The 23,450-nt window shown below is 41.6% G+C and overlaps 1 long non-coding RNA gene across 1 annotated transcript; it reads left to right on the top strand.

Annotated features, from left to right (window-relative positions):
- Positions 1–1,239: 1,239 nt before the first annotated feature.
- LOC112126052 lies at positions 1,240–21,470 on the top strand. Its single transcript, XR_002909777.1, has 3 exons — positions 1,240–1,638; positions 11,396–11,494; positions 20,889–21,470. It is a non-coding gene; the product is annotated as an uncharacterized LOC112126052 (long non-coding RNA).
- Positions 21,471–23,450: the final 1,980 nt, after the last annotated feature.

The raw sequence follows: 23,450 nt of genomic DNA, 5'->3' as shown, positions 1-23,450 counted from the left end.
CCCTTACATAACTCTAAGTATATTACATTAACTCTATTACATTTATCAACCAAGCTTGTAATCTAATCAAAAATATTATATTAGTTTGAAAGGATCTATTTTCCATTAACCCATATTGATTGGCATAAATTACATCACCGTCCTTTTATTCTTTATTAATCGAGTCCTATATCAGCTTCTCCATTATCTTGCCTGGGATCAATGTCAGACTCGGGACATCACATTTATCTTTTTTTTTTTATATTTGCACAACATTACCTTTCTTCTAGTGTTCTGGAACTTCCCCAGCGTGCCAAGTCTTATTGAAAATCAACATTAATGGTCCAGCAAGCTTCTCAGATGGCTCTTTTGAAGCTCTTGGATGCAAGTTAGCTGGATCTGCTGATCTAAAAATGTCAGACTTTAGTAACTGCTGTTTAACATCCTCCTGAGCTGATAGTGGAACAGAAAGAGGTTAATAGAGTGCAGGAGCTACTGCAGTAAGCTTACCGTGAGACAGATGACAGCTGAGATTTTCAAAGGTATTTAGATTCCTGGGACTCAGGCACTTAAATACCTCCGAGGATCTTGTTCCAGCCAGACTGGTGAACAATCAGTGATGGCTTTAGGTGTCTAAGGAGTAATGTCTTGCTTCTCTTTCCCCCCCTTATCAAAAATAGAAGAGAGGGATTGTTTTTTTTTAAATTTGGAGTTCTTGATTATCTGCAATAAAGCATTGCCTGTAAAAAAAAAAATTATCTCAGTCCTTGACATGAACAGACTTAAGGGTTATTGGGTTAGGAACAATACCCATAACATTGTACTTCTTTTTACTCTTATATTTCTATGACTTTCATTCTTTCACCCTGAGTAAATTTAGACCAGTTGTACAAAGTACCAAGACAGAAATCACAGCCCCACTCATTAAGTAGAACCTTGATGCTGTTAAACTGGCTAGTTACTTTAGAATTGTACAAAAAAATTATCACCACTAGATGGCATTGATTCAGCATCTAAACTCAAAATACAGCCTTGACAAGAGCACAGCTGAATCCCGATCCATGCAGAGGACTAAAAACAAATGATCCAGACATATTTAACCCCTTCTCTCTTCGGTGAGTATACACGATCCATACTGAAGATACTTTTTTTCTTCTTGTCTATACCAGTGTGCGGTGTTGTTGTGCATTGCTAAATAGCTACCTTGCTTCAGTTCTGAGGTGTATGCATTTTAGTGGTGGATGGTACAGAAAACGCTCCTTCCTCATTTTGAAGTTATGCAGTCACTACTGCTCATCCAAGAGAACAGCTGAGGTTGTCATGGTCCAGACCCAAAAGCAGCACTGTATGTGGTGAACATCATCAAATATTGCCTGAATCCAACAACTCCAGAGGTGGGAGGTATACAGCTGTTGCAGCAATAATTCCAAGAGCTGCTGGTCTTGCTCTCTGGCTGTCCATTGGTCCTGCTAGAACACTCTCCACTGCCCTATTGCAGCTGCCTCAATCACCATGCAACTCTTCAAAGACTGGAGCAAATTCTTTTCTTTCTGAACAAAGAGCAAGAACTGACCATGCATGCTGACCTCCATTTTCAGGAAAGGACTGGGAAATAGCACTGGTTCCTGCAGACTTGTGGGATTTTCCAAGGGATTTAAGGTAGGTTGACCTCTTCTCCTATAATGCATATGGGAACTTCAGTATTTTTTATCTTGACAAAATGCATACTGTGCATTACAAAAAAACCCGTCACCTAGGCTTCACCCCAAAGAAAGCATAATTGCCGTTCCCATTCCAGATCACAAATTCTGCCAACAGCTGAAGCCAAATTTTTTGTAGATTAAAGGCATGTGGGATGAGAGGCAGGATAGATATAACTCTGGAGCCAGAGGATTCTATGTGCCAAAGGTTGTCTTGGTATGTAAATGGGTTAGGAGTGATGAGGGGGAAATAAGTATCAGGGGGTAGCCATGTTAGTCTGTATCTACAAAAACAACAAGGAGTCTGGTGGCATCTTAAAGACTAACAGATTTATTTGGGCATAAGCTTTCGTGGGTAAAAACCTCACTTCTTCAGATGCACCAGAGGGGGAAATAGGATTTCATAAGGTGCCAGTATGACTCCATATGTGAAGCATTTTAATAATCAGTGACGTGTTACTTGACATCTACCATCATTTCTGGATTTGTAGGTGTGTGTTATTTATAGGATCATATCTGAAAGTTTAGCTTGACCTGAGAACATGGAACATGTGGCATGGTGTGTTGGCATAAATTCTTGTTCCTTTAATCAAAGGAAGGCTAAATTATCCTTGAAAAAAAATATAGTTTGCTGCCAGAGAGAGGAAACCATTTGGCTCTTCTTTCATGTTGTTCCACAGTCTGGATCAGTGATTTAAAATATTTTATTTATTCCATATCATATCATGAAAAAAAAGTTCTAAGCAAGTCATCTGGTCATATATGACCTTTTCGATTTCTCACTAGCTGTAGACCTTATTGAATAAATGCAATTTATAAATGGAAATATATCAATATGTGAGGAGTACTGAAAAGAACTCAAGCAGCTCTGTTAACAAAAAAGAAAAGAGAAAAGGTTTGCTCAGCAAAACTCACCAGCCCTGGGAGAACATACCAAAGAGATCAGAAACTTCTTAATTAGCTGACCAGTGGGCTAACTTGTGTCAGTACATGGAATTAAAAACTGCAGATATTGGCTAAAAAATATTTGCACACTAAGGGTATGTCTACACTACGAGAGTAGTTCGATTTTACTTAAATCGAATATGTGGAATCGATATTACAAAGTCGAACGTGTGTGTCCACACTAAGGACAGTAATTCGACTTTGTGAGTCCACACTAACGGGGCAGGCATCGACATTGGAAGCGGTGCACTGTGGGCAGCTATCCCACAGTTCCTGCAGTCCCCGCTGCCCATTGGAATTCTGGGTCGAGCCGCCAATGCCTTCTGGGTAAAAAAATGTGTCGAGGGTGCTTTTGGGTAACTGTCGTCATCCAACCGTCACTCCCGCCCTCCCTCCCTGAAAGCGCCGGCAGGAAATCAGTTCGCGCACTTTTCTGGTCAGTGACAGCGCGGACGCCACAGCACTGCGAGCATGGAGCCCGCTGCAACCATCGCTGCAGTTATGGCCGTTGTCAACACCTCGCACCTTATCATCCACCTTTCCCAGAGGCAGATGCTGAGAAATTGGGCGAGGAGGCTAAGGCAGCGCGGTGAGGACCTGAAGTCTGAGAGTGGCACAGACCTCTCACAAAGCACGGGACCCCGCGCCGTGAACATCCTGGTGGCAATGGGTCATGCTGATGCTGTGGAACAGCGATTCTGGGCCCGGGAAACAAGCACGGACTGGTGGGACCGCATAGTGCTGCAGGTCTGGGATGAATCACAGTGGCTGCGAAACTTTCGCATGCGGAAGGGGACTTTCCTCGAACTTTGTGAGTTGCTGTCCCCTGCCCTGAAGCGCAATGACACCCGGATGCGAGCAGCCCTGAGTGTCCAGAAGCGAGTGGCCATAGCCCTCTGGAAGCTTGCAACGCCGGACAGCTACCGGTCAGTCGCGAACCACTTTGGCGTGGGCAAATCTACCGTGGGGGTTGTTGTGATGCAAGTAGCCAACGCAATCGTTGAGGTACTGCTCTCAAAGGTAGTGACCCTGGGAAACGTGTAGGTCATCATAGATGGCTTCGCCGCGATGGGATTCCCAAACTGCGGTGGGGCTATAGATGGAACTCACATCCCTATCCTGGGACCGGACCACCAGGCCAGCCAGTACATTAACAGAAAGGGCTACTTTTCAATGGTGCTGCAAGCACTGGTGGACCATAGGGGACGTTTTACAAACATCAACGTCGGATGGCCAGGCAAGGTTCATGACGCTCGTGTTTTCAGGAACTCTGGTCTGTTTAGACGGCTGCAGGAAGGTATTTACTTCCCGGACCACAAAATAACTGTTGGGGATGTGGAGATGCCTATAGTGATCCTCGGGGACCCAGCCTACCCGCTAATGCCCTGGCTCATGAAGCCCTATACTGGCGCCCTGGACACTGAAAAAGAACTCTTCAACTACCAGCTGAGCAAGTGCAGAATGGTGGTGGAGTGTGCTTTTGGACGTCTCAAGGGGAGATGGAGAACCTTACTGACTCGCTGTGATCTCAGCGAAACCAATATCCCCATTGTTATTGCAGCTTGCTGTGTGCTCCACAATCTCTGTGAGAGCAAGGGGGAGACCTTTGTGGCGGGGTGGGAGGTTGAGGCAAATAGCCTGGCTGCTGATTACGCCCAGCCAGACAGCCGGGCGATTAGAAGAGCCCAGCGGGACGCGCTGTGCATCCGGGAGGCTTTGAAAGCTAGGTTCCTGAGTGAGCAGGGTAACCTGTGACTATTAAGTTTGTTTACAGAGAAGCTGAACCTGCCCCCGTTTCTTTACCCAGGAAATGTTCACTATCCTCTCCAGTTACATACCCCGTTCACTCCGTTCCCCCCTTCCAACACACGTTTAAAAATAAAATCACTTGAATTTTGTTAATGAACAGCGTTTTCTTTATTACTGTTTTCTCTGAAAAGTGTTGAACCTGGGACGCAGACTGTGGTGGGGAGCGGGTGTAGTGTTGTGATGCAAAGGACGCTTCTAAACTCCAGGAATGACAGGCTCCGCACTGGTGGACTGGTTGTTTCAACGGAGCCTCCCACCCCTCCTGTTCGGGACTCTGTGTGTGGGGGCTATGTGACTTTGTGGCAGGGGGAGGACGGTTACAGATCCCCTGCTGCGTGGCTCTGTGATCCAGGATAAGGACCGCTGCATAAGATCTCTAACCGCCCTCCCCCGCCACAAAGTCACATAGTCCCCCCCCCCACACACACACACACGCAGAACATGAAAACCACCTCCCAGACTGACCAGGGTAACTGGTGACTGCAATGTGTGTGTGCCCTGCTGCTGAACCTGCCCCCGCCTCTGTACCCTGGTAAAGGTGACTGTCCTGTCCAATTACCAACCCCCTTCCCCCCCTTCAGACAGACTCTCCTCTAAAAGAACATGATGGAAACAGTAATTAACAGAAACGTCTTTTTTATTAGCAACTACACATGAAACTGGGGGATGAAACTGGGACGGGGGCTTGGGTGATGCGGGAAAGAAAGGACTTATCAAATTTTGGGGAATGAGAGCCTTCTGGTACTTGAGCAGTCTGCAGGGGTGGAGTGAGAGTTTTCACGGACTCTGCCGCCCCTCCTTCTTGGGACTTTGGGTGAGGGGGGTATGGGACTTTGTGGTGGGGGAGGGTGGTTACAGATAGACTGCAGCGGGGCTCTGTCCTCCTGCCTCCGGTCCTGCAGAACATCCACAAGGCGCTGGAGCATGTCCGTTTGCTCCCTCATTAGTCCAAGCAGCGTTTGAGTCGCCTGCTGGTCTTCCTGCCGCCACCTCTCCTCCCGTTCCATGTGTGATCGGTGCATTTGGGACAAGTTCTCCCTCCACTGGGTCTGCTGGGCTGCCTGGGCTTGGGAGCAGCCCATAAGTTCTGAGAACATGTCCTCCCGTGTCCTCTTCTTCCTACGCCTAATCTGCGCTAGCCTCTGGGAGTGTGATGCCAGGCTAGGTCGGGAGACAGTCACAGCTGTGGGATGGGAAAAAGGGAGTGAATTCCTCAGAAAGATAAATTTAGTTGTGAACAAAGAACATAGTCTTTCTCTGTGAACAAGACCATGCACAGCACCTATCACATGCGCACTCAGGACAAGGTCGAATTTTCGGCCTTCGCATTCAGTGCCTGAGGTCTTGCAGTGCAGATCAGAGAAGCGGGGCAGGACACCGGAATTTGTGCAAGGCAATGATACCAGAGTACTTGCTTGTCTCCTGGCGCGGAAACGTTTCGTACTACGGAGGACCCAATAAGGCCGCTCTCCCAAGGAACCTCATGCAAAGGCTTTCCAATTACCTCCAGGAGAGCTTCGTAGAGATGTCCCTGGAGGATTTCAGCTCTATCCCCGGACATATAGACCGGATTTTACTGTAGCTGCACTGGCAGGGACTAAACAGTAGAGCGGCTAGGGCAGAACAATCATGCTAAACCGGACATTGTTAGATTTTTTTTCAGTAGTTGCACTGCCAAGGACTGAGACGTTAAGCGCCTAGGGCAAAGTAATCATGCAAAACCCATTGTTAATATTGTTAATATTCCTGTTCTGTTAAAAATAAATGTTTACATGTTTAAAACACTTACTGACTGATCCTTCCCCTGATTCTGTGTCTGGGTTAACGCCTGGGGACGGTTGGTAGGGGATCTCTGTAAGGGTGATGAAGAGATCCTGGCTGTCGGGGAAATCAGCGTTGTAAGCGCTGTCGACTGCCTCGTCCTCCTCATCTCCTTCCTCATCTTCCCCGTCCGCTAACATGTCCGAGGAACCGGCCGTCGACAATATCCCATCCTCAGAGTCCACGGTCAGTGGTGGGGTAGTGGTGGCGGCCGCACCTAGGATGGAATGCAGTGCCTCGTAGAAACGGGATGTCTGTGGCTGGGATCCGGAGCGTCCATTTGCCTCTTTGGTCTTCTGGTAGCCTTGTCTCAGCTCCTTGATTTTCACGCGGCACTGCGTTGCATCCCGGCTGTATCCTCTCTCTGCCATGGCTTTAGAGATCTTCTTGTAGATCTTTGCATTCCGTCTTTTCGATCGCAGCTTGGAAAGCACGGACTCATCGCCCCACACAGCGATCAGATCCAAGACTTCCCGATCAGTCCATGCTGGGGCCCTCTTTCTATTCAGAGATTGCATGGCCATCTCTGCTGGAGAGCTCTGCATCGTTGCCAGTGCTGCTGAGCTCGCCACAATGTCCAAACAGGAAATGAGATTCAAACTGGCCAGACAGGAAAAGGAATTCAAATTTTCCTGGGGCTTTTCCTGTGTGGCTGGTCAGAGCATCCGAGCTCGGACTGCTATCCAGAGCGTCAACAGAGTGGTGCACTGTGGGATAGCTCCCGGAGCTATTACCGTCGATTTCCATCCACACCTAGCCTAATTCGACATGGCCATGTCGAATTTAGCGCTACTCCCCTCGTTGGGGAGGAGTACAGAAGTCAAATTTAAGAGAGCTCTATGTCGAACTAAATAGCTTCGTGGTGTGGACGGGTGCAGAGTTAATTCGATGTAACGGTGCTAAATTCGACATAAACTCCTAGTGTAGACCAGGCCTTAGATACGTAACCTCTCTGTGTATATCTCCTAATAGTGTTATTGGCAGTTGTGTGTGGAATGAGGAGAGAATCTGCAATTTATTCTGTAACTGCTACTCACACTGAGTGAAATCAATGGGACTACTTGTGGAGTAAGGACTATTCAAATTGAGTAATGGTGACAGAATGTGGAGTCCAATCAGTACCATATTCTCCCCTTACTCCAAACACAATTTCCAGGAACACCAGTGATAGAATTAGCTTGGGGGTCTGCAGACCCAGGAATTTGTCTTGGATCCGTCTCTAATATTTTCAGTTCTTTCCTTGTTCACTTGAGGAAGCGGCAGAGTTAAAGATACCAGGGGCAGCTTATCACTTAATTTTACTTTGTAATCCAGAACACAAAAAGGGAGAGACTACTTGGTTGTTGAAGGATTAAACTCTGAATTTTCCTCATATACAATATTAAATAGATTCCCAAAAAACATTCAGGAACAGATTCGGAAGTAACACATAAGATGGTGTAGTGAAGCACCTTATACCCGCTTACTCTCCCTTAGGCCTACTTACAAGTGTATCAGCGTGTAAGGGAGTTTGAGTGGGTGAAACTTACATACTGAGAAGCAGGACAAGATTTAAGCAGGTGTACATTAATGTAGGGTGGGTGCTTTCAGAGGTGAGGTTAACAAGATACCCATTCGGAAAGTTTTCTTATATTTGACCTGAACAATTGTAATAGTCAGTTTTCTGAACATCCTGTCATTCTTTTAAGAATCTTGGAAATTTGAGATGGAATAGACATTTCTGGACATTTATATTGGTCCATCTCCACTGCCCAATGCAGAGTTATTCTCTACAATGTTTTCTAACACCATTTCCTGTCATCTTTTGTTAATTGTCTCAAGTGGGGTGGTTTCCAGCATTTACCTTAGAGGACTATTTTAAATTATAATAGACCTCACAGTTAGGAAATTCTGCTGATATTAAGATTAAAGGCTCTTAATTTCATTCCAGTACCTCCCTTTTATTACTCTAACTATTGTTCTCTTACTTGGCTTACATCCTTCAAATATTTGTGGACAGATATCCCCTCTTTCACTCTCTGTACTTCCCCAACCAGTCATCGTTTAGCTAAACTTTAGATGGTGGATCAAGATTCTGATACCCTTATTTAGCTGAGTAGTGCCTTAATCCATGAATAGTCTCACAGTTTCTAGCGTCTTTGCTGCTCTTTGCCACTTTTTGTCTCTCTCTTCTCTCCAGTGGAACCACTGGCAGAATACAGTACTACATAACATACAGGACTCAGAATCTGACCCTGATTTACTTTATGTGGATTGCCACGGGCACGCAGGGGCGAAAGAAAATGCAGGCCTGTTATTTACCAGGCTGCACGTGGCAATAGACTATATTGGTAAGGGATGCAAGGAGAGTATGGGTCACGATGCAAACTGCAGACACACACACACACAACTAAAATTAATCAATTTAAAGTTTTATTGGGGATAATTACAAGGGGTAAGAGAGCAGCGTTTGATTAGCTAATAGAGTTAATGAAACTTAAAACACACAATGACTAAAATATCTACTAACAATATTTATAAACAAAGATGCAGCAATTAGTAATAACTGATACTTACAAATACAAACCAACGCATAACGACCGGCAAACGTAGAAACTCTGTTTGAAACACGTGAGCTGAGAGAGAGGCTTCGAGGTGATCAGGCTCGGTTACAGATGTACACAGGATACACAGGATTCATTTTTCTTTCTCCTTTCCCTGCCTGCACATGGCAGGCAGGCCCATAAAGTACCAACTATGACATCATAGAAGTGTCATAGGGGACGGGGCCCAAAACCTGTTTGTGTTCGTTTCTGATTGGCACAAGCAAAGTTTACACCAAGTAGGGGAGCAGGTGCCTCAAAGTCTGGCTTCGCCCCCAAAAGGTGAGGAAATGCATATTGCTTTAGAATGCGTGCAACACTGAATGACAAAAGAAGAGGCCAGGGCAATACCGGTATGGGCAAGTTTTACAGGATGCAGACAGGAACTCATCTCAACAATCTCTAACCCTAGATCAGTCTTTTCAATCAGTTAATTAATTAATTAATGTTGTTAATTAATGTTGCTCTAAAATTTCTCTACATCTTTCTGGCCATTGAGCTGCCTTCAAATGAATGCAATAAAGATGCAGTCTCACCAAACCCATATTGAGGTGGAAATGACACCTCTTTGCTCTGTGACATGATTCCTTTGAATAGAGTATGTAGCTCAGAATTGCGTTGGCTTTTGAATTTGTCTTCCTTGTTATTCTTCAGAACAATTCTTGTACAGTTTGCCAGCTAGCAACAATTAATGAGTTACAATAACCCCTCTTTTTTATCAATTGTTTTATTTACTTTGATTCAGTAGGGATATGTCTTGTAGATCAGACTGGTGAAGGTAATTGTTTTCTAAATTTGTTTACGAGTGCCCAGAACACTTACATAAAACCAGGAAATATGTCTGATTTTAAATCAGTGCATAACCAGTGCATGAATCATTGTAAACCTTCTATTTGACAAGATTTCTGTAATCCGGTGTTATCATGTTTATATCTGTGGAGATTATCTCAACCTCTATGAAGTTATTTATAACAATATTGTTTCGCCCTCAGCCTCCTACAACAGGCATTACTCTTTATCACTCTTCTACATGCAAAAAGAGTTTAGTCCGATTAATAAAAACTGGCAGCATCTTCTCTGAGTTGTCCTAGCCTTTCGTGTATAGATTAACACTTATCATTTCTCCTGTTACATGTATCACAGCCATGAGAGTTTTTAGATTCTGACTTTCAGTTGATCACTTTCACAGATTTGTAATTTCAGCTGCTGAAGCTTCAGAAGGATTGTGCATTTTGAAAGTTAAAAACTGAACAAATTCTCAAGACTTTTCTATACTGCTTGTTGTTTGGATGTCACTGGCCAACAGCTAAGGGGCATTGCCACTGCAATGTTCTTATGACACTGAGCCGTAGCATCTGTGGCAGTATGTGATCATACGCTCATAATCTTGATTTTGTTACCCAATATTTTAAAAACTAAAGTGGAAGCAATTAAAGAATTAGAGAGGTCCTGCACTGCATAGGGCATCAAGAACATATCTAATTTTAACTGAGCACAACATTCAGAGAGTTTGGTAAAAGTACATATTTGTATAATGTGTATGTCAAAGGAAATGATTCCCTTTCCATGTCTTTAAAATGACACTGTTGCTGTACCAGAAGCTCAATTACATGGTGGCATTGTGTGAAGCCCCTTGCAGTTTCTAATGACATACAAACACATGCTGCTGCAGTAGCTAGCTCTGAGTTTTACAGCTGAATGGACTGGAACACGAGGAAATGGAATAATTTGTCCAGGATCACCCAGCGAACCAGCTGCTTAGACAGAATTTAAAGATTTTTTGTTCTTTACCTCAAGAGTTCATTAGTTACAATATGTACAATTTACCATAAAAAGGACTATAAACATTTGATCATGTCCTTAAAAAAAAATCATGGATTTAAGATGCTTTGCCTTCACAGTGCAGAGCTGGATTAGAGAGAACTGAAAATCTGGAGAGATGGTTCTATCTATTATCATACATTGGTATTGTAAAAGCGATTCTTCTGCAGAAAGTTACATCTGGACCATAATTAATTCTCTGCTGTTTCAGAATGTGACAGAGGGCAGTTGCAGAATATACAGATTTCATCCTGAATCTCTTTGTTACATCCCTTTGCTAAAACATTCCTTACAGGCATTCTTCTTCTGTTGCTCTCTATTCCTTATGTATCTATCAACTATAAGTGCCTGTTAATGGCTTTTAGTCCACCCTCATGTGACTGGCAAACACCTTCATCTTTGTAGGAAAATTAAGCCCACTCCCAAATTGGTGTAACAAGCATCCATAAACTTAAGAACCCTATTCAACAGCTGTGACTCATGCTACTAGCACAAGATAATTGAGGCTTAATGCACTAAAGTAGGAAGCAATATTACAGGTAGACATTTGCATTGGATCTCTGAGGATGCTTTTAAAATTCAGCAGATCTAGTAAAATCAATTAAGCCTATCTAGTCAATATGTACCCAGGACTGAAAAGAATCTCGAAGACACTCCGATGAGTAAAAGTTTTTGCTCTCCTAACATACAATATATACATCATGAATTCTATTCTAATTATCTCTCTCTCTTCTCAAGGAATCAACATCTCCTACAAAGTCTATGCTGGGAAAAATGCTGAAGGAAAGGAAAATAATGTCAGCCGGTGGTGTCATCCCTCATGGAAAACATTCTGAGGTTAATTACCAATTTGGTTGCACTTACAAAGTTTGCTGGAAAGATGATCCATCCTGGGAAGACATAAGTGTCTTGTTTTTTCTAAATGATATTCAATTGTGTTGAATGCTGGTGAATGTCTGACATCTGCCCCTTTCTTCCTGAGATTAAGCACTGACCTCTATGTTCTGCCAACAACAATTCTCTTTTTTCCATTCATTTCAGGATCTACAGCATCTGTAGTTTTGGAAAACTTACTCCTGGCTGTTTTTTTTTTTTCCTCCTTGTATTTTGGCACCTAGGCTGTTATTGTTTTTATAAGCTATCAAATATGCAGCTACAAAATCAGGATAGATCATTTGAACAGAGGATTCATTATTAATTTTAATCTCATACATTTTTTGCCAACCCTCCACTTTTCACTTATAGGGAAGCAGACAAACAAACTTGGCTTAAGGAAGATATCTCAACTATATTCTCAATATCCGTCATCCTACAACTTTCACAGTTGCCATGAAATAATGATCAGTTTTTACCACCCAAAAGACCATGTATGACTAGAGGTGAATTGTGATTTGGTATGTAATTTGTTCCAAGGAGTATCTTCAAAAAGCTTTTCAAGGTCAATGAAAATTCATAGATTTTTTTTTTTAAAAAACATGCCAAAAAAATCACCTTTACCAGATTTTATAAAAATGTCATTCTGTTTGTTGCTTTCTTTTGTTTGTTTTTTACAGCACTTCATTTTATAATGGACTAATTTTGTGCAGTCATAGGGAAACAGCCCACCATATCTGCAGCTGAAATCTTGTTTGTGCATATTTTAGGAGGACAGCACAATAAAACTTGGGAGTGAAGGTGTCACTTCTGTGTTTAAATGGCTGTGAACTGAAACAGAGATAATATTTGTAAGTAGAATGGTTGAATAATTTATAGTTTAGAAGTCATGCATGGCAAGAGAGTATTTCTCTTATAAAAATTTATTATTTAGGATCTATTGACTAGGAAAACATATTAGAGGTTTTTCCAATGCAAGAGGGGGGAAAATATAAATAAAAAGAAAGTCAAGGAAGGGTATGCAAGATTCACATGTCAGGTAGGCTCATATACATAGGAGGCACAGAACAGAAATTCTAGATGAAGAGAATTGTAGGGAAGTTCTTATGAATATGAATGAAAAATGAGATATGAAATAACAAGGTACAGAAATGAGAGACAGAGCTGTCCCTTGGGTATGGAGAATTGGGGCAACCCCTCCGGGCCCTGCACTTTGGAGGGCCCCACGCTTCAGTGTGCGTGTGCCATGCAGAGGGCACTAGGCTGGCCCGGGGGGCGGGGGGGGGGTTAGGGGTGCCTGGGGGGCCAAGCTGGCCCGGGGGATTAGCGGGGGGCCTGGTGCCAGCAGTGGGGGTCGGCCCCGGACTCATTGGAGGGAAGCACATGTTGTATTTCTTTTTCTTGCTCGGCATCACGGGGCTCAGGCTCAGGCTCTGGCAGCAGCAGCAGCGACCCCAGCCCGCCCCACTCTGTCCTGCCCCGCCAGCTCCTGGCATTGCCCACCGCCGCACCGGTCGCCAGCATCCTAGCGCCACCGGAACACGCCAGCACCAGGCTGACCCCATTCATTGCCATTCTGCCCCAGTCTCTCCCTTTTCCAGAACCTCCCAGCACAGGGGGCCCCCTCGCCCCAGCACAGATGCCACCCTGTGACTCTCCATTGTCCCTCACCCCCCAGCACTGGTGTCCCCTCCCCACACCAGATTTCACCTGTATAAAAAATGTTAAGGGGGGCCCATAAAGACTGATTTGTCCCGGACCCCACACCCCACTAGGGATGGCCCTGATGAGAGAGCAGGGGCTTTTCTTAGTAAGACCTCTGGATTATATAATTGAGTACAAGGGAAGAAAGAGTTTTTGCGCGCTCTCATCAAAAGATATTGCATAGCCACATGTTAAAGCACATTTTACACAGACTGCTTACATCTCTATTCAGCAATAATTTAGCTTTGTGATCCATGAGTTTCAATGTCTTAGCATCTATCAATCCTCTCTCAAAAAAATAACCATGGCAACAGAATGCCAACAGCAACATTCTACTCCACTCCTGTCAGTTCAAAGGCTTATATGACATCAAAAGACTCTATTGGGAATGTTAAAGGACACTTAACAAATACATTACGTGAGATAGCGCTTGCCTTACTCTTGGCTAGAGTCTACATAAGTCAGGCTTCCGGATGAAGCAGCAGTATAATCCAAATTGCAAAACAGCTTATTCTAGAATAATACAAAAATGCCCAGATTATTTATGAAATATCACTTTCCATTCAAAAACATAAAGAACTGTAAGTGCCAAAGAATATTAGGCCATCACAGGCTTTTTAAATACAGAAACATCTCCAGTTACTTGGAATTTGTGGCTAACATTTGGGGTTCGCTGATGCAATACAGTGGTTCTCAACCAGAGGTCTGGGGACCCCTAGCAGGTTTCAGGGGGTCCGCCAAGCAGGACCAGCATTAGAGTCACTTGAGGCTCAGGGAAGAAAGCTGAAGCCCCACCACATGGGGCTGAAGCCTGAGGCCCTGAGTCCTGCCACCCGGAGCTGAAGCCGAAGCCTGAGCAATGTAGCTTTGCGGGGGCCCCTCTGGTACTGGGCCCCAGGAAATTGCCCTGCTTGCTACCCCCTAATGCCGGCCCTGGCTTTTACATGCAGAAAACCAGTTATTGTGCACAGGTGGGATGTGGAGTTTTTATAGTATGTTGGGGGGGGCTCAGAAAGAAAAAGGTTGAGAACCCCTGCAATACAATATTCTTTTTAAGTTTCAATTTTATAGACAGGATTTCTCATTACTGCTATTAAACATAATTCAGGCCTGTCATTGGAGAGCTGAAGAGAGACCATACTATGTATAAATGTAATAGAATACTAGCTCACTTTAGTACTGTGACAGGTGGTAGATCCACATTATGAATTATGGCATTGGAATTTTTAAATATATATATATATATATATATATATATATATATATATATTGTAAATTGGAAAGACATATGGTATTTTGATCATATGCTAATAACTAATGGAGATCTGTATTCATGAAATAACTTTACAATTTCCCAAGAGAGAATCTGGTGCTATTCTTTCTACTGGACTCCATTATTTGTGTATTTTGGTTGAAATTTACCTTTCTGGATTTTAGTATTATGGAATAAACTATTTTATATTTTGGCTATATACCCAGACATGTCCAAATGCTTTAGTTACTAGAAGCCCAACAGTACAGCACTCAGAGGGAGCCATAAAAAAATTATCTAAAAGTGACTTTAAATTGTCTTTCTAGTCCTAGAAATATCACAAATTTAAAATATGATTTCTCAAACCCTTCCATTGCAAAAGCCAACTGCAGGGTCCTGTTGAGAAGCTGTGAATCTACCCTTCCCAATGGTGTATAAGTATGTGTGTGTGTGTGTGTGTATACTGCATATACACAGACATACCCCATTAAAATGAGTCATAATTGCTTGCAATAAATGCTTTGGAACATTAGTTTATTATGCAGCAAGACACACTTCTTTCTGACAGTTAGATCTGTAAGTGCCTTCAATGTACAGTCCATAATCTCCTCTGTTTTGACAGCACTGATTTTGTCATGTCTGGTATGAGACTAATTACAGATGAGATAGGTACATAGAGACATAATCAATAATAAGTAAGTCTATATGAAAGTGTTCAATTTAGATGTCTGTCTTCTGGCTGATATAAGTTAATTTACAGTCTACATGTTATAGAGCAGATAACATATCCTGTACACTCTACTCCATTTTGTGTCAATGTCCAACAATGTGTCATTGCTAAAGAATGTGCCCTTTTCAGAACTAATGAAACCAGAGATGCACCATAGATACTTGAAAAAAATAAATAACCATGATAGTGTTTTTGTAGAGAGGCAAAGGGAGGTTGTTGGTTCATGAGATAATTTGTTTGGCGTTAATACCAGTTCTAAATGGTGGGTGGACTATCCGCCTTTCCTTCTTAGGCAAAATTCCCAGTGACTCTAATGGAAGGTTTAGTGGAGAAAAGACAAAGGGGAGTGGAATCTAGTTAATATTTTACTGATGACAATAAATAATGCTTTTTCTAATCGCAAACGCAGTTGTGATACGTAATTGGTATTAGGAAGGCAATATGTAAATCAGCCTTTTAAAGGAAAATTATCATCTTGAACTTTTTTTAATTTGATAATTTAAAAAAATAAGTTTTCTGATAGAGGGTCTCTTTATTAGTATTTCCTAAAGTAAAAAATATTCTTTGGGGAAAATAATCAGGATTTTTTTCTTTTCCCCCGTTGATGTTTAGAAGGCTCTTTTGAGCAGGAAAAGCATCATATTAATTATGTTGAGTGATAACCCCTCCTCTTTCTTTCTGTGCACATTCCTTCCTGCTGCCTCTCTAGTTTCAATTTTGCTGCTGCTATGATTAGTAAACATCCTCTTGCAGTGCCTGTGGAAGATAGTCCATCATCACCAAGGCAGTGAAATTGGCTGACCCCAACCTTATCAACCTGCTCAAATTGAAGAACCAAGTTTGTGATGTTTTATTTTGACAGAAATTCTATGAATCTGAGCAAACATTATTTTATTGCATTATTTAGAGGTCCCAATTCTTTTTAAAAGAAACAATATTTGCTGTTCTCTCTGCACTACAGTAAAGCTCTGCCTCTAAGAGTGAACAAAACACTTAAAATAGAATTAAGTGTAAGAATCTGATGGATGTACTAGAGAGAGTTCTTCAGTTCTAGCTCCGATCTCTTGTGTGCACAGTTATGTGACAAGGCAAAGTTCTTCTTTCACTAGGTTTGTTTCTTTACTGGGTATTTATACATTTTTGTGTTCTGATTTCATCATACATTGTTCTAATGAATGCCTAGCTGTATTTGGAACCCAATTCGGAGCCTGCAAGCAAGGCTCAAATAAAGTGACTTTGCTTGAAGGGGAGATAGTCTCCCCCACAAATCAAAAGCAGGGTGCAGATCACCCAAACATCTGGGCTGCAGACAGTTACTGCTGGAGCTGGGGAGAAGGAAAGGCAGACATAGCCCGCTTCTTGCTTCCTGTGTGGGTTTTGCACAAAGGCCCACTGGCCTTGTCCCTGGTATGTCTTTCCACACAATGAGCTAAGGAGAGATCTCCTCTGTGGTGTGCATGGAAGTATGGATTTCCCATTACTGTCCCTCCCTGTCTCCCAATCATGATGCATCAGACATGCAATTTTTAAGCTGCTTTTTGCTCTTACTTTACATGCATCAGGCTCCTGTGGATGTGGCTGTTAATCCATTTGATAGATTTATCCCATGGTCACGATGAATTGTAACTGTTTCAGTAACAACATAAAGGAACTGCAGAGCAAGTGAATTTCAACAGGTTTATTATAGTTCTTATCAAATAAGCAGATAGGCTTCACTATATCTAAGAACTAATGTTCATCGCCTACACAATATATATACACTCAGTCATTTGCATAAACAAGGCAAGCAGAATGCTTCAGAGGGTTTTCTGGGTATTTAGTCTGCCAGTCTGCTGCACAATTGTGAGTTCACTTTTGAATAGAGTAAAATATTAATCATACCGTGTCAAATTTTTCTCTGGTATGATTCCACCGAAGCCAATGGAGGAACACCAGGAACGTATTTGTCTTGTAGGCTCATACTGCATACTTTTGTCTTGGTACACTGTCCATTAATAGCGTGCTAATTTTCTTGCTGTGGGATTTAGTGCATCTTCAGTCCTTGTTACATACAGGAGGGTTCATTGCTTAAATGTGAGCTTGTATTGGTATATGAATTATAAAGCCAGATTTTTGATGGATGTATTAACAATAGCTTCCTTAAAATGGAAAGGTTCATTTAAATAAAGGTATCTTTCCTCTTAATCCTATCCTTTCCTGTCTTCTCTCTGACTAGTACAACTCCATTGCCTTCCAACTTCAGCATGATTTGCAACTCTTCTCTCCGCACCTCCCTGATATAGGTTTTCACAAAGTCCTGTCACTTTCTGACCTAAAATCTGTTTTCCTCTCTGAGTGCTAAACAATCAGTCTGTACCTTAATCACTTTGCCTCTTGACTGCTGCAATCTCTTCCTTTCAGTTCTTCAATCATTTCTTCTCTTTAATCTAACCAAGACACTGGAGCCAAAAATCTTTGTTTCTTGCTACTTTGATAATGGTATGTCCCACTCCTTGAATCCCTTCACTAGCTTCTGTTCTCTTCTGTACAAAGTGCAATTTTTTTGTCGGCATCTTCAAATCTTGGCTTCCATCTTTACCACTCTCAGCTTTCATTTTCTTTTACACCTGCCCTTGTGCCCAATGCACTGCCCAATCCTTTCTCCTTAGCACTCCCTTTGGTTTTGTCTAGGTTGGAATAAGAGTTCATGGTTGACGCTGTGTCAACCATAGCATTGCTGTAGCATGTAGAAACAAGATAATACTCTTTAACACATGTTAACTTATTGTTGTCAAGTTAGCAGGGAAAATTGCTATTGAAGAACAGCCTATTAGATGGGTGTTGAGGGAAGGAAGAGAAGTATTGATTAAATGGATCCTTCTTAGACATCCATGTGCAAATATGAGTATTAAGAACATAAGAATGGCCATACTGGGTCAGACCAATGGTCCATCTGGCCCAGTATCCTGTCTTCTGACAGTGACCAATGCCAGGTGCTTCAGAGGGAATGAACAGCAATGGTAATCATCAAGTGATCCATCCCCTGTCGCCCATTCCCAGCTTCTGACAAACAGATGCTAGGGACACTTCAGAAAATGGTTTTGCCTCCCTGCCTATCCTGACTAATAGTCATTTATGGGCCTATCCTCCATGAACTTTTTTGAACCCAATTTTATTGTTGGCCTTCACAACATCCCCTGGCAATCAGTGCCACAGGTTAACTGGGAATTGTCTGAAGTACTTCGTTTTGTTTGTTTAAAACCTGCTACCTATTACTTTCATTGGATTACTCCTGGTTCTTGTATTATGTGAAGGAGTAAATAAATAATACTTCCTTAATTCACTTTTTCCACACCATTCACGATTTTATAGACCTCTGTCATATCCACTCTTAGTTGTCTCTTTTCTAAGCTGAAAAATCCCAGTCTTTTTAATCTGTCCTCATACTGAAGCTGTTCCATAAACTTAATCATTTTTGTTGACCTTTTCTGTACCTTTTCCATTTCTAATATATCTTTTTTGAGATGGGCTGACCAGAATTGCACTCAGTATTCCAGGTGTGGGTGTACCTTGGATTTATACAATGGCATTGTGACATATTTTGTCTTATTATGTCTTATCCATCTGTTTGTTAATATCTTGTTCCTGGCTGTTCAACTAGTCAGACTGTTCCTTGGGCTAGTAAATTTTTCAGGTCTTGGAGATGCTGCAATGGAGGTGAAGTCTGTACTGATGAGCCCTGACTCCACAATGTAAAGAAGTAGAAGCCATTGGCTATGTCTTTTGTACATCATAGCTGCAGTAGAGTGACTGGGAGAAAGGAAAGAGAACCAGGCCCTGGCCCCAGAATATCTTTATAGCTAATGAACTGCTTTATTCTAGTAAAGTCTGAAATCAAATGCAGAGGTAAGTCCCTGAGGAAAAGGGGAAAGTTGCCAAGGCTTCTGGAAATTCCAACTTAACACAAACTCAGGGCCAACGGAAGGTTGTTGGTGGGAGAGATACAAGCCAGAAGGCTGCCAAAGCTCAAATCCAGGGTAAAGAAAGCTGACTGTAGGAGAAACTCTATTTGAGGACTGAAGAAAACCCAATGTAGTGGCTCAAAACTATGTTACACTTGTGTAATTATATTTTTATGGAGTATTAGCAATACCTGCTTTTTGTATGTGTGCATGTGTATTATGGATTCTTGGCATTTTTATATGTGTGTGTGTAATATATAAAATAGAATATAATTAAGTGTTGTACTTGCAGACTCGAGTACAGGACCCAAAAGAGAATCTGAACTGTAAAACATAGAAAGAACTGAGTTCTGTTCGACTGTGCAGATTTTGTTTCAGTCTGGTTGAGCCCTGCTTAGTTCAAGCTGTTGTTATGAGGAAGTGATAGTTTACATCTCCCATCTCGTGTGTATTGGAAAATTGGCAGCACTACCTTGTAATTCATCACTTCTTGTGAGTCTGGGGACAATTTATCTTGAACTGTAGGGCAAAGAATTATGCTAAGATGTGAAAGCAAAATGTCGTGTTCCTCTGAACTGAATCAACTTTATAAGAAAGAACAGACAGAAACCTTGTCTAAATATTCTACAGAGTTGGAGATTTTTTTAGAGACATTAAATTGTATAACTCAACTTTGCACCCTTGAATGCTTCACATCTAAACTGTTCTGCCTTCTGATTAATTCTGTGTCTGTTTGTGAAGAGATGAGTCGTGATCAATAATATATACTGTCATAAAAGAAGCTTTTGAATCAACAATATTCACAATTAGGTAATCTCAATAAAGTTTCATTTCTGCCTTAAAGTTGCAGTGCGCATTCCTCCCAATGACAGTATCATAATGTAGTATGTGCTGATGACAGGGATCTTTAGAAAGCACAATGCAAACTAAACAGTCCTTTAACTATCTAGCAATTGCACATTGGTAATATGGTTAGTATTTGATCAATGGCTAAATAATTACTCTTTTTAACAGCAAGGGTTTGGTTATTTACAAAACCAGAAATGCTTGCTAATTTATGAGTCCACTGCTCATCACATATTTTTCATACAATTTAAATTTTTTCCAAGTTCCCCAAGAGAGGTGAATTTTAAGATGTAACAAATAGTCTGTCTTGCATCTTGTGTTTCTCAGTTACTTCTAGTCATTCATGATGTCATGGTGTGTGTGTGTGTGTGTGTGCGTGTGTGTAGGATATCAGACCTTCTCAAGTAAGTGTCGTAAATTACTTTTTATATACTAATGCAGCTGACAGTTTCTCCATTAACTTGAATTGTATTTTCATGTAGATTGTAATATACAATTTAGACTGTTAATTGCCTCAGGGAAAGAATTATATCTTTCTACTTTCTTCTGCAAAGTGTGTCACATATTTTTGGGTGCTAGAAAATAATAATAGTAATAATAATATAATAATTAATAATTTAAAGCGTAAATAATTAAGAGTTTTAAAGTTTTGAGTAGATATAATTTTGGCTAGTGATTATTATGACTCGGGAGATATATATTTGTAGTTCCTCTGTATAAAGATGCCTGCACTCAGGCTAATGTTAGCACTCAGATACCATTGCCATGTAACCAGGACCTTGAGATCTTCCAAAGAAATTAGCCCCAACCATCTTTCTTCTGTTTTGACTATCTTTTAGTAGGTTAAAAACAAAGCCTAATACTCTTCTTTTTCACTCTTTACAGGGATTTGGGATACAATACCAAGATCTGTCCCTGGCTTTCTTCACATGGGTTCCTAGATGGTGACTCCATGTCTTTGAAAGAGTAGATTTCTCATCTCATCCACCCGACGCTACACCTTTTAATTCTTTCCACCATCCCAGAACTCAAAAGGTAACCTATCTGACACCTCCCACCCTCTGTCATGCCCCCAGAACCAGACTCTCTTTTTTTCCTCCCCAAAGCTGATAGCAAGAGAATATCACCATTTTTCAAAAGGAAGTGTTTCCCCCCCTCCTTTTCCTTCATTATGCAGCCTTTACTTCAATGGGACTACTCACATGCTTAAAATTAGGCACATGCTTAAATTACATTGTAGAATCAGGACCTTAACTAGGTAACATATTTTAAAGCATTGTTCCTCCTAATAGCATATATCATTTTGTCTGGTCAGCTATAATTTCATTGTTAGGGACTGCATTTAAAAGTCTTCGCGTCATTATCTGTAGGTGGCAGAATCTACAATGTAATATACTGTGCTGGATCTGTCCAAGTCTCTTTTCCTCCTGATTGTGGTATACGAGCCTCAAAATTTGCTACATTTTGTTGGACCTGCAGATACCGTTAGCAAAATTTTAGCAATTTCACCCATCTATCCAACAAGACAGATTTATAAGTAGAGAGCCAGCCATCAATTTGAGGGAAATCTCTCCCACTTGGGAATAGTAATGACCCTTGTGTTCACATATTACTGTGCCTTGGGGTATAATACTTTTGCTTTCAAAAGTCCCTATGTGTTTCATACATTTCTTGAGTACAGGAAGAAACCATCTCTGAGACAGAAAGAGTCTTTATTCTGACTCAAAGTGGTTAAGTCATCATATCACTAATGGAACAAAAACAGCTAAGCAGGGGCCTGCTCTGTTTTGTCACAAAAGACAGGCACTGGCCATACTGGTGGAGATTATCATTATCACATATTACTGAGCCAAGAATAATAGAAGTGTTCCATTTTACATCATATCTTGCTTTAATATATGCAGTTCAAGTTTCTATTTTGATTATTCTTTAATTTAATCTTTTAGTAGAAAGCTGGTATTTAAGTATACATTGGACAAAATAATGTGAATCACCTTTGTAATTAAATAGTACATAACAAATAAAACCAGGAAATTCACTGTTACCTATTATGGATACCTATTTACTTACTCATGTTTTCTCTTGTTAATGAAGTGTTGACTGAATTACAACTGTTATATCATGAAAGATTGCCATTTCTAACAAAGACCAAAAGAGGAAAGAGTGCCAAATTAAAAGTCTTTGTTATATATATATATATGTGTGTGTGTGTGTGTAATTTGTTTTTATATATGTGTGTGTGTGTGTGTATAATTTGTGTGTATATATATGCATATACACACATGTGCATATTATACACACACTATATATCCAAATACATTTGGAAAAAGTGGTTTAAAATACAAACAATCACTAATGGAATAAAAACAGCTCAGCAGGGGGTCTGCTTTGTTTTTCCCAACATTGCATAACACATGAACCAAATCTTGAATCATCGTTACCAAAATTCACACACTTTCCATCATAGAATAATAGAAATGTAGGGCTGAAAGTGACCTCAAGAACTCATCAAGTCCAGCCCACTCTGCTGAGGCAGCACCAAGTAAATCTAGACCATCCCTGACAGGTATTTGTGCAGCCTGTTCTTAAAATTCTCCAATGATGGGGATTCCACAAACTCCCTTGGAAGCCTATTCCTATTCCCTCATAGTTAGAAAGTTTTCCCCAATATCTAATCAAAATCTCCCTGTGTGGAGGTCCTGAAGGGGTAAATGTACACCTGAGAGGTCAATTAACATACCTGGCAGCACCTGCAAGAGAGAAAGCTCTTAATTGATAATGAAACACAACTAGTGAGGGGCTGGGTAATAATTCTAAAGCCAGGAAGCTTGTATCAGCAAGAGGCAGCAGGGAGTCTACAATCACTCCCTGAGGGATAGAAGAGGTAGGAAGTGGTCCAAGGAGGAAGCAAAGAGCCTGAGGGAGTAGACCTTGGCTACCAGCTACAGGGTCTTTGAGCTGGAACCCAGAGTAGAGGTTCCCCTGCTAGCCACCAAGGAAGGTGTGGTGAAATCCCCTGAGGTAAGGGGTGTAAGGACTATGGAACCCAGAGACAGATAGAAGACCTGCTGTAAGATCATTGGACTATAGCCTGTCTGGACTCGTTAAAGCATGACATCTAGAGGGCCAACCTGCTTGAAGAGAGACCACTGCTGCAATGGAGCTACCATCAGCAGGGGGCCCAGTGTGCTACACCACATCTGGCCATGAGGAGGTGCTCCTGTGAATCTCCCTTGCTGCAGATTAAGCCCATTACCTCTTGTCCTACCTTCAGCAGACATGGAGAACAATTGATCACTTTCATTGGGTCCCCCCTCAGTCTTCTTTTCTCAAGATTAAACATGTCCAGTTTATTTAACCTTTCCTCATAGGTCAGGTTTTCTAAACCTTTGATCATTTTTATTGCTCTCCTTTGGACTCTCTCCAATTTATCCACATCTTTCCTAA

This window comes from Terrapene carolina, unplaced genomic scaffold, assembly GCF_002925995.2.
Source record: "Terrapene carolina triunguis isolate 2854851 unplaced genomic scaffold, T_m_triunguis-2.0 Scaffold58, whole genome shotgun sequence".
NCBI lineage: Eukaryota > Metazoa > Chordata > Testudines > Emydidae > Terrapene > Terrapene triunguis.
The sequence above is the reverse complement of the archived record's forward strand: the minus strand, read 5'-3'. Positions and strand labels throughout refer to the sequence as shown.